The 12,067-nt window shown below is 35.5% G+C and overlaps 1 long non-coding RNA gene across 1 annotated transcript; it reads left to right on the top strand.

Moving 5' to 3' along the window:
• LOC109850070 lies at positions 442-6,502 on the top strand. The gene is made up of 2 exons (XR_002249323.1): positions 442-778; positions 6,318-6,502. It is a non-coding gene; the product is annotated as an uncharacterized LOC109850070 (long non-coding RNA).

Raw genomic sequence — 12,067 nt, 5'->3', positions numbered from 1 at the left:
GGGCCGGGCCGGGCCGGCCCGGATTTTTCAGGCAACGGTCACCACTGGTGACCGTTGCCCCCGGGCCGGGCTGCGGGCCCGGGCTGCCCGGCCCGGAATGTGACCCGGCGCCGGCCCTGTTCCGGGCCGGGCCGGGCGCCGCTGGGGTAACCCGGGCCCGGGCCCGGAACCCGGCCTGGCCCGGATTTCCGGGCCGAGGCCGGGCCGGGCTCGGACCGACGGGTATTTTGGACAGCCCTAAATATATTTATGTATTTTAATTGAAATGTTTGATTTTAGTTTATAAAATCCTTAATCTGACGAGTTTTCTCTTTAGTCTGGGGTTTCAGAGGACTGAAAAGATTCGAAGAAGCGATAATCTTGTATTTGCTCAAACCGGACAAACTCAACCGAACCACATCAAATCGACTTGACACGGCGCTGGTCTTCATAGAATCCAATTCGAGACTGGCTTCTTATTCTTCTGGAAGCGCCCTCAGCCGCGCAGAAAGAGACGGTGACCGAACGCCGTATAAGTACGCCTCGCTTCTTCCCCCCGAAATCCCAAATTCTAGGGTTTCAAAAAAAACTCTCTGATCCTCAAATTCTAGGGTTTCGAAGATGATCGAAGTGGTTCTCAACGATCGATTGGGGAAGAAGGTGCGCGTGAAGTGCAACGAGGACGACACCATCGGCGACCTAAAGAAGCTCGTGGCGGCTCAAACGGGTACACTCTCAAGGACTATGAGATCCATGATGGCATGGGACTCGAGCTCTACTACAATTGATGGCAATGGAGGTCTAATCTCTGCTTTTCTCTCTCTGAAATTGAAACTTGGCTGCAATTAAGTTGAGATATTTGACATGAATTGAATTGATATGTGTTTGTATGAAAGTCTTAAAATTAAGACCTTGATTGATTTGATTTTTCTTTTTCACTTTTAGGTTGAAATTTGGATGAATTACTTTATGGGGATTATTTTGTTTGTTTTTCTTGTGTACTGGATTGCTCAATTTAGTTGTATATTGTCATGATGTAGTAGATTGCGTGCATCTCTGTTTTTTATTTGAAAGAGCTTTTACGAGTTAGTTTCACAAAATTACCATGACTTATTAGAGTCGTGAAAAAAATATCATAAACTAATTTTTAAAGAAAAACTACCACAAATTTTTACGTCATTGGAAAAAAATACCACTTCCTATAAAAATAAAAATAAACCTACCCATGAACTGGATACCACGAACTTCTAAACGGTCGATTGGGGTAGAAGGTACGGGTGAGAGCAACAAGGACGACATTATTCGAAGGCGGCTCAAATGGGTACACGGGCTGAGAATATCCGGATCCAGAAGTGGTCTAGTATCTAATATCTACAAGGCTCATATTACTCTATGAAATTTGTGATGGCATGGGACTTGAGCTTTACTACAATTGACGGTGACAGAGGGTTAGCTCTACTATCCTTTCTGTTTAGCTGGAGTTGTGTCATGTGAGTTGATTGAGGTCTTGGAAGTAGGTTCGTTGATTTTTGTTTCTCAATTTTAGACTGAAATTTGGCTGGATTTAACTTTGTGGGGTTATTTTTCTTGTTTTTCTTGAGTAGTAGATAGTAGATTGTTCAAGCAAGTTGCTTATTGGCATGATGTGGTTGATTGTATCTCTGTGTTAATATGGGTTTTAATGGATTTGGAAGTGTTTGTTGGACTAGAATTCAAAAAGTATGATTATCTTATTGAAATAGCAAGTAAAGAAATCATTTTACCGGCCTCGGAGAAAGTGTGAGCATGTTGCCCGAAAGGTTCATCTGTAATATCCAAATTCTCAATGGGTATAATCTATGATTTCTAAAAAAAATGTTATTTAGAAATTATCCAAACAATCGAGTTAGCTAATATTAAATTGTTTTTGTTAAATTGGAAGGGGAGGTTTAATAAATAGTGATGATAATTATACTAGTATATATAATCATAAATTGGTTGAAGGCAGTTAAAGGAACTTAATGACTCAAGTATGTTCAATTTTTGTGGATAAATTTTTTATTAAGGGGGATTGTTTGTATGATCCTAACACTTGATAATAAGTTAATATGTTAGAATTATTTAGTAATTATTCAAACTATTTATTTAGTTATTTTAAATATTTACTTATAGAGGACTTCTATGCAAGGAGAAAATAGTAACTATAGTAAGATGTCTAATATAAGTGGTTAACGGGATGTCATAATTGGACATTTGTTTTATTTGAAACTGAGAACTAATAAAACTCAACCCTAGTCACATGCATTTCTAATTTAGTAGGCAGAAGAAATTAGAAAACCCTTGCAGCTACAGAGGAAGGTTGGAAGGGCTTTCAAAGAGCAGTATTTTTATCAGAGTTCATTAGTTTTGGAGCAAGACTAATACAACTTCGGTTTCATTCTTGTGCTATTGATATTTATTCTTTGAAAAGAGCGGCAACCAATCAACTTGATAGGGTAAATTTGTTTATAAATTGATCAGTTATTGTATTAGTGTTGCTTGATCTCCATGTTTTCTGCCTAGCTACTTAGGTCTTATATTACAGTTATAGTTGAGGTTGAAACTTGAAACACATTGCTGTAAGCCTGCAACTATTAAGATCATCACTCATGGACTCTAAATTCTTCGCATAATGAATATGAATGTATACAAGTTTGTATTTCTATAGGATTCTATGGGTTAGATTTTTTGGTATGACTGGATAAGCAGCTTGGCAACCAGTACGTTAAGTTAAATGATGTATAATTTGATACATAGTGGAGTAAGATTAGTATATTAATTCATATGACGAAATTTTTTTAAGGGTTCCTAGAGGTTTTGCAGAGGAGTCGTGACTAAAATTTGGATTGTCTTTTGGGTTTACCCAAGTGTTGAATTTATGCATTATGTGTGGTGTAGTGTTTCATCTAAAATTTATCTTATGTGTGAATTTGTTCTATGATCAATTATATCACCTTATATGATTTGCTCAAGCATCAATTGTTAATTGTGGTTGGACACAATATTCAAGTATAGGTTCATATTTTATTTTTTGTGACGATCACATTTTTTTCCTATAGCATGAGGTTGAGATGCATATGCAATTGAGTTCCGTTATTGGTTGGCTGACATATTACTACAAGTCTACAAGTTATTTGGTTAAATGAATCTGGTATATTTATAGATAGTATATGCATCTCAAGTTAATATACCAGTACATGTTGGTGATAGGTTAGTATCCTGTCACGACCCAATTTCTGGACTTCAGACTAATTTGAAAATCAGGTTTAAGCTGCTAATAATTTTTTTCAAAATATATATTTATCAAATAACCGCCAAATATGTCTAATCATCTATAAATCAAATTCAATAACAATTATCCTTCATAACCAAAAGTCAACATTTATCCAATTAAATGTTGTAAAGAATCACAACTAGAGATTTCAGCCTAAAAGAGAAAAGCTTATTACAACTTAATCTTCCAGAGACTAACTAATTATCAAATTATTTACTCAACCTTCACCTAAAACTAACAATATGTCGAAGATCAATCAATTTCCTCAATTCTTCGTTAGAACCGTGCAGCTTTCCAACTCCACTTGATCCTGAGTTTTTGGAAAAAGGTGAATACCATGAGTTCACAGCTCAGTAAGTGAATGAATTTATACATTATGCATTGGTTTAACAAAAACTAGATATATAAATCATCATAAGTAATGTAAACTGATTTATATGCAAGAGAAATATTATCAACTAATCATCACCATATTTTGTGCGACTAGTCAAAATAATATTTTGTGCAATTGGAAAATAAGTAGGTCTCATCTCAATTCGGTTAACATTTTATTTGACATGGTACCCCACTTTTATTAATCCTATGGTACTAGGATATTGAGACCTAGAATTTGGGCTCATAGAGCTAAAATAAACATCATAGAGTCACATTGAACCTGTTCTATATAACTTATCTTTTACGTATGCCGGTATACTAAGTTGAGATGCATATACTTTTCATAAATTCGTACTCGAAATGGACTGTGTGTGTGTGTGTGTGTGTGTGTGTATATATATATATATATATATATAAAACCCCTTCTTTTAAGGGGTGGCCGAGGCCCCATGGGCTCTATGGTGGCTGTGGCACTGTATAAGATAAACTTCTGATGAAAAGCATAATGCATAAGTTCACCAGTCACAATAAACCAAAGAAATGATCCAAATTCCACTTTGATACAAATATTCATCAATATACAACATCACACTAGCACATGCTTAAGCAAGGATTTAATTGAGTAATTAATTGATATACTAAAATCCAGAATCTGCCCTTGAGCATTTTCATAAGATTATATGTGAGGCATTGTTTAGTCCCATACAGGATGATAAACATCTAATGACTGTAGAATCTATAGATTACTTGCTCATACATAACCTGTATGATGCTAACAAGATATGTCCGGAAGACATTAGTGAAACTTCTATTAAATTTTGAAGAGCATGTGCATAAAGTTTGAATGATTGGCCTTTCACATTATCGGGTGCTAGCATGTTATTACCTAGAACCAAGCTGAACTTGAACTGCATCATAGAGGGCCTTTCTAGGCTGTGCTCAGTGTGGTTTTGCATGATTTAGGGAATAGTAGTTACGGCTCATCGGGTTGTTATTTGCAAGCTTGTACTCCTAGATGTGTCCTCTTTTGTAGTTCTCTTTAAGAAGGAAAATAACTGCCCATATTCCTTTTTGACAGCACAATAGATCAAAAATGTTTTTGCCTTAATGTTTTGAATTGCGAGGGAAGAAGTGTAGCATTCTCCTCGTGGTAGAGATCCATGAGCAAGGAACATTATCTCATGGATGATATCATGTTACAATGTTACATTAACTCTCTCCTTAACATATCCTAAGAAAGGCACTTCTTTTAACAACAAAGCATTATTTCCATGTCAAATTCTGTGGGCATGATTTAATTATTCCTGCAAAATCAATTACCTTTTTAACTTATGTCATATATCGTATACTCCTAAATATCATTGACGTGGCTGGTATGCAGGTGTAGATTGGGCACATGTCCAACTTCTGTTATACCATCAAAGAAATTTGCTAATCATTGTTGTACTAATATAACCACAATTAGCAGGTCCATGTTCTGAATGGTATAGCAGCAATACAGCAAATTACACGGTGGTATGTTGGTGCAGTATCTTTTCTGTGCTTTTTGACGGGAAAGGCATTAGCCTTTATGCCTTCATTGGTCAAAGCATTTATCTGAAGGTGAGATACAAATATATGACATGAGAGAGTGAGGAATAGCATGAGGAAGTTAGGGTGATGTCTGTGACTGATATCGGTAGTTCTATTTGACTCATAGCAGTTGACACCAGCATCTAGGTTGCTGCACTTTTAGATAAATGATAGGCAATTAAATTTTTTCCCGAGATGTATGATATACAGTTATCAATTGCTGTTATTCTTCATTGGATATAGTTGATGAGAAATCAGAAGGGAAAAGCCTGCCAAGCTAATCAAGGATCAAAGCCTTTAGAATGTTATTTGTACAAAGATAGTGGAACAATAGATTTTCACGAAGTCTGACTTCTTTCTTAATAACATTTTCGGGGAAGACGTTAGCTCATGGAATGTATTTCAGAAAAACTCAAGCACACACTTCTATAGGGAAGATGCTAGTAGCACGTGAAACCTGATTCAGAAAAATTAAAGGACGAACCTTATACAGATGGCAAAGCTCACTTCAACTGTAATTGCAACATATTTTGTTTTTATTTGAATAGTCTGTATACAGTTAAAGGTTTTCTTATTCTAGATAATGATTCACATTAAATTGTTATATGTATGGAAGTTCATGTGCTTGCGGAGTGAGAGCCACAAAGGTTTCGCTTGTGCTTGCTGATGTGCTTGTGTTTTCTGTGTCTTCCTATGTTTTGTTATGCTTACCACTAGCCAAATTCTTCTGATAAAATCTCTTTCATTCTTTGATATTTTTATGGTAGACACTGACATTGTTATTTTTATCAACAAAATTTGAGTGTAGTTGGATATTTCTATATGAATATGAATGCTATTTCAAAGTAGGGTGGTTTTTAGCAAGCTGATTAACTTGCCATGTGGTATGACGTTTGCGACGTTGATCTGAACGTTGCACCAGTTGCTTTGTTGTTTGCTAATCTGACATTTGCTGCCCATCTTTCAAGTTTTGTTCGTGCCTTCCTATGTTTTGTATAAATGAGTCTTGTTGTTCTGTTTTTACTTTTTTCGCTCATTTTGTGTGAAACTAGTGATATCTGCTTCCTCATGACAGTTTTTGTTGTTCTGTGTATATCAGGTGCACTGACATTGAGATATGAGAACATGTAGCTGTGTGGTTCTTCGGAGTTGTTTGGATAATAATCCTATAACCGTGAAACTTCTGTTAATCATGAGTGAATGATCTTTATGTCAAGGGAGTGCTTTCTATGTTTTAATGATATGTATTCGCTGAGTTATCTTGTCTTGTTGCTTTTCAATTCATTATTTTTGTATGCTGATAATTATGGCTAAATAGGTCCGTGTGGGACAATATTGCTAACGCATGAATATCAGCGGAAGAGGGTTTTTGCCAATCTGCACGCACTTTTCAAACGGAGGAGAGATTTGGTTTCCGTTTTATTTGAGAGCAAAAAACTTGGGCTGGTGAGAAGTTGATCCCCAGACCGCTTTTCTTTTTCTCGAAAGTTAAAGTATGAATAAAATCTTATGCGCATTGGGAGTTGATGTCGATTCAATGAAAAAGTGAGACTATGGTCTCAATATCTCTCATTAAAATGGGATAATTCGTGGTGTATTTGTACTCTAGGTATGCCGCTATCGCTCTCTACTCTTCACTACGAATTTTGTGAAGCATTGCAACGTTTACGTACTTGATGGGTATTGGTTTTAATTATAGAATTATTACTACTAAACACGTTTAAGTGACACGTGGTTTAATCCTCTTTTCCGCGTCTCTTTTCTCGTTTGGAAATGTTGGGAAGCGATTGAAAATGGAGAGGGTGTTGCATTTAACGTTGTATTTTTGTTATTTTCTTTTTTCTAATGAAAGTGGGTGAAAAGCGAAGAATTTTAAACTGTTTAAGGACGGTGGATTGATCTTTGTTAGTTGAGCCTGAACTGAGTTTTATCACGTGAACGCAAGGCTAATGAGATCTACGTTGTGGTAACGTCGGAGCCTTTGATAAAATAAAACAATTGAGAAATCCTCAATACGGCCTTTAAAACGAGAATAGGCATAGCAGCAAGGCCTAGGCCCAAATCGTTTGCTTGAACCGTCAAATTTTGGGCCTTTGTAGTGGTCCGTTTAAAATGTAGACGTGGCTACAAACATCTGTTTGGTTGGTAGGAAAATAGACCTCCAACAGCAAATGTTGCCATTAAATTTCAATTTCCATTGTTTAATAAGCAATGGGTGTTGTTAAATTTCTATTTTCATTATTGAATAAGCAACAATTTGGGTGCTGTTAAATTTCTATTTTCATCATTTAGTAAGCAACAATTTAATCAGAAAAGATAATTGATTTTACATTTTGCATATCAAAAGTTCTAAAATTTTGTTTGTTTGGTTGCGAGGCCCGCAGCAAATGTTTGGAATCCTTACCTTAACTTAAAAAACCTAAAAAGTAGTGTGACGTCATCAAGGAGTTTCTAAATAAAAAAAAAGTAGATTATTCTGCAAGTGCAGCTATGTAGAAACTTGTTTGCAATTGAAAATGCACTTTTTGAATATAAATGCAAACTCATAACTTTTATAACACATCACAGATCAAATTTCGATTTGGAAATACGCTTTCTACTATAAAATTCAAATATCTAAACTATAAATTTGAGGTTGATTTCATATAATAAATGTTGCATGCAGTATAGCTGTATAGATTATAGGTAATATTTATTGTATTTACAACTAGAGTGTACAAAACAACATAATTTCGAGTACGATGTTGTTCAACTAGGTCACTATTCTCCAAGAGGCAAAAGGGAAAAATAAAAAATTGTTTATATTATGGCAAGAAACGTACCATAGAACACACAAAAAAAAAGCCTTTTTAAAATCTTGAATGCTAAGAGCATCTCCAAGAGTCTCCCTATCTCATGTCCTAAGACTAAGGCACTGTTTGGCAACCAAAAAAAGTGTCTTATCTAAGAGCTTGTGTCTTATTGACTTGGTCAATAAGCTAGTAGAGCTGTTTGGTGACCAAAAATAGGAGAAGATTATTTTGGAGATTGTGTCTTTTGCAAGTAGCTTTTGGAAAGCTATCTCAAGTAGCGTTTGTCTTTGGGAAGGAGCTGTCAATTTTTTTCTTCCGTTTTTGCCCCAAATAATTCTAATTTTATATCAATAATATTGCATGACCTTTTTAGTCATTTAACAAATTTAAGCTAGTTGTACAGCTTCTTTTGCCAAACAGCTCTAGTCAATCAGCTAGCTACACAGCTATCAGCTTTCAGCTACAATTTCACAGCTTTCAGCTAGCTTGACAGCTTTCAGCTATAATCTCACAGCTTTCAGCTAGTTTTGCCAAACAAAGCCTAAATATAAGGGGTAGCAGGGGAAAAATTGCTCCAACAGACTCCATATGTTAGAGACTAAATATAAAGAATATGATAAAAAGCCTAGGATTAAAGTTTTCATTAATAGTAAATTAAACTTTAAAGTGATTATATTTTTTTTATAGAATGGATGAGAAATTTTTTCGAGCCACACTGAGATGAACTTTTGGTAATCCCTAGGGGGGGTTAGTCACCTAGAACTTAAAATTAGAACTGGGATAATCTGTGGGATAAAATTTTAAGGTGTTAGTCACATAGAACTAAACCTAGAACAAAATTTTAAGGTGTTAGTCACATAGAACTAAAACTAGAATAAAATTTTACAGTGTTAGTCAAGCAGAACTTTAACAAAACTAGAATTGGGATAATTGTACAAAATTATCCCACTTTTTTTATTTTTCTATACAAAAATAAGAGTTCTAGTCTCTCAAATTATTCCAAGTTTTAGCTTGGAACTATGTGGTAAAAAACTAGAACTCGTATTTATTTTGTTATTTTTTATTTTTTTCTTTACTTATTTCCTATTATGGTTATCACCATCATTAGACCATCATCATAATAATAATTGTCAATATCTTATAGTCTAACCAAATGTTATTTAATAGTAACGAACATTCTTGTAAGCAATTATCAATTAATAATAGTAAGTTTAAAATACATATATAGTATTTATATCTTCAAAATGCATAAATATATACTTCATGATTATAAAAATTTATCCCACGTTATTTTATCAAAATATCTTGCTTCACAAAATTGTTCCTAGTTATCCCACTAAAATATCCCACTAGCGAAATATTATTCTACTTTAACAATTATCCCATTTTGCATGAAAATGTCCCAATTGACTAACACCCCCCTAGAAGAATAATCAATCATCGCTGAAGCGGATAACGCCCGGCACGTCCTCTGTCACTTTTAAACAATGCTTATTTTGTTTGCTAGAAACTAAATAAAAGTCTCCTTATATCCCTTCATATTTTCATAATATTTCATCACTCGCTTTAATAGAAAAATGATTTTTTTTTACCAAAAATAAATTGCTGGAAATTATTTAAAGTGGTCAAGAGGAACAATGGATGCAAGCTAATGCTCTAACATGTTACCTGCACAGAATCTACACATGATCAAATATTTTTTTTTCATCATATAAAAGTCTCCCAAGTCCCAAGTTGCACTCAGACAAAGCAACATTATTAATTAATTAACCATCAAACATTATAATGGCATAACTAATCCTACGTGGCATGTTGATGACTCTTGGGCGGTGTCCACGTGTCCACGTGAGCCACTGTCCTTGTCACATGATCCCTGTTTATAAGCAGAACACCTCTCTTTTTAGTCCCACATGACCACCATCCTTGGGGTTTTTATTACAAAGGTGGTGGGTGGAGTCACTTGCAAGGCTTGCATACGAAATTAATCAAGAGAAATTAAATATATTGCTTTCTCAATTGCTTTGAGTTCAATTTATCTGATATATCTTCAATGATCATGATCATTCATGGGGCTCATGTTCCAAGTGTGTGAGTTCAAAGCATATATTGGGATCTTTGAACAACATTTTTTGTCAAACTACAGCTTGTACCCATCAGGTTACACGTACACACCTCTTGATACTTTGATTATGATCTCAAAACCATAAATTTAATGGTATACAAGCGTAAATAATTATTTTACCCTTTAATTGAGCATGCACATAAGACATCATATCCGTACCATTAAGACTTGCGTTTTCATTGTAATAGCAAATTCAAAAAAGACGACCAAACTAACCGGCCCCATAATTTGCACCAACAGCCCGGCCCAGTTGCGATGGGAGATTAATTAGGGTTATATATTTTTGTACTCTTAACATGTTCCACGGGTTTTAGTTGTTAGATCTGAGACTTAGAACGGGGTGAATACGATTGCTACTATTTTTCGCTAAAATTTAGAATATGCAGCGAAAAATATCAAATAATAGCGAAACATAAAATAACAATCACCAAAAGCAACTAACCAAGAAACACGAGATTTTATAGTGGTTCAGATAAACACTCCTACATCCACTCTTCATTCTCGCGAAAGAGAATCCTCAAAACCAGTTCACCTGAATTACAAACTCGATTCAGTAGTCTTACAAGACCGCACATTTAATTGGCTTGAGTATACTTAAAAGAAGTTTAAAGTAAAATAAGCACAAAACAATTAAAACTCGTAATAAAGAGACGATCTTACAGTCCTTTCGATAAAACAAATCGTCCCTCGAAGGACATAAGTGAAGCTTAATGAGGAAACGAACGGAAGATGATGTGTGCGACGAGCGAGAGTTCAACGAGGCTCCGGTGAATAAAAAAAAATCTTTTTAAGGTCTCTTAATATGAAACCCCATGTAGAGTTTCGATGTCGTCGATGTTTGGCTCAGAAGCCTGAATCTTCAGTCCTCGTTTCTCTCTTGTGCACCACCAGGACATGAGGGGAGCTCGCCACACTTCTTCTCTTTGATCACTCACAAAGGGTGAAGGGATGGCACAAAGCGATGGACGGGAAAAGCTCACAGAAGGGGAGAGGATCGCACAAAGCTCTCAGAGCACAAAGGCACTGTTTTTCTTCTGTCCCATTTTGAGAACAAAGACATCGGTCTTTTATAAAAGGGGCAGCCGACTTAGGTTAAGCAGTAGGGAGAAAGAGAATATTAGAGATGGGCTAGGGCAAATGAGATGGGGAATTGGGCATTTTGGTAACGAGCCAGATTTTGGGCCAACAAAATAGCAACTTTCTCTGACAATTAGGCCAGGAAAGAGAGATCCCAAATGTGGTAGAAGTTGGAGAATATATAAACAATGAACGGCTGCGATTAAATCATCAAATTTGCAATCAGCCACTTTTATCATCACTGGTACCTCTCAACCATCGATGGTGTCAAGAGACCATCAATTGTTGAGAAGCTCATTGATGGTATTCATGTCTCTGGACTTTTGCATCATTCATATGTGATTGTATCATCGATGATCATCGCTCACCATCGATGGTCAAAGACCTACATCGATGATAGTGATGCTGAAATTAGCTTTTAAGCTGACTTTCGTGTTGTTTCGCCTCCTACACATCCTGAACCTGTATTTACTTGTATTACAACATCTCAAATAAATAAATACACCAAATAAGAGTTTGTTGTTACTCAAATAAGAAATATTATACGAATTATGTCCTAACATTAGTACCACATGTAAAAAGACCATTCTGCTACACCAAACTCCAGTAGGATGAGATTCGAGAGTTATAATTTTATATTTAATAAGGCTAGCAAGTATAAACCCCAGAACTAGGAAAATGCAATTTCGTTACGTTGTCTTGACTAACTAGACTCAATTACATCCAAACTAGTCTAACCAAATCAAATGTTAACTAGATCGAACCTAGGCGTTAATTCCATTTCCGTAGAAAATGAAGAAAATATTTTCTATTACCAATAACCTTTTTGTGCCACCGATAGTATATAAAGGGACAAAG

Source organism: Asparagus officinalis, chromosome 7 (genome assembly GCF_001876935.1).
Source record: "Asparagus officinalis chromosome 7, Aspof.V1, whole genome shotgun sequence".
NCBI lineage: Eukaryota > Viridiplantae > Streptophyta > Magnoliopsida > Asparagales > Asparagaceae > Asparagus > Asparagus officinalis.
The sequence above is the reverse complement of the archived record's forward strand: the minus strand, read 5'-3'. Positions and strand labels throughout refer to the sequence as shown.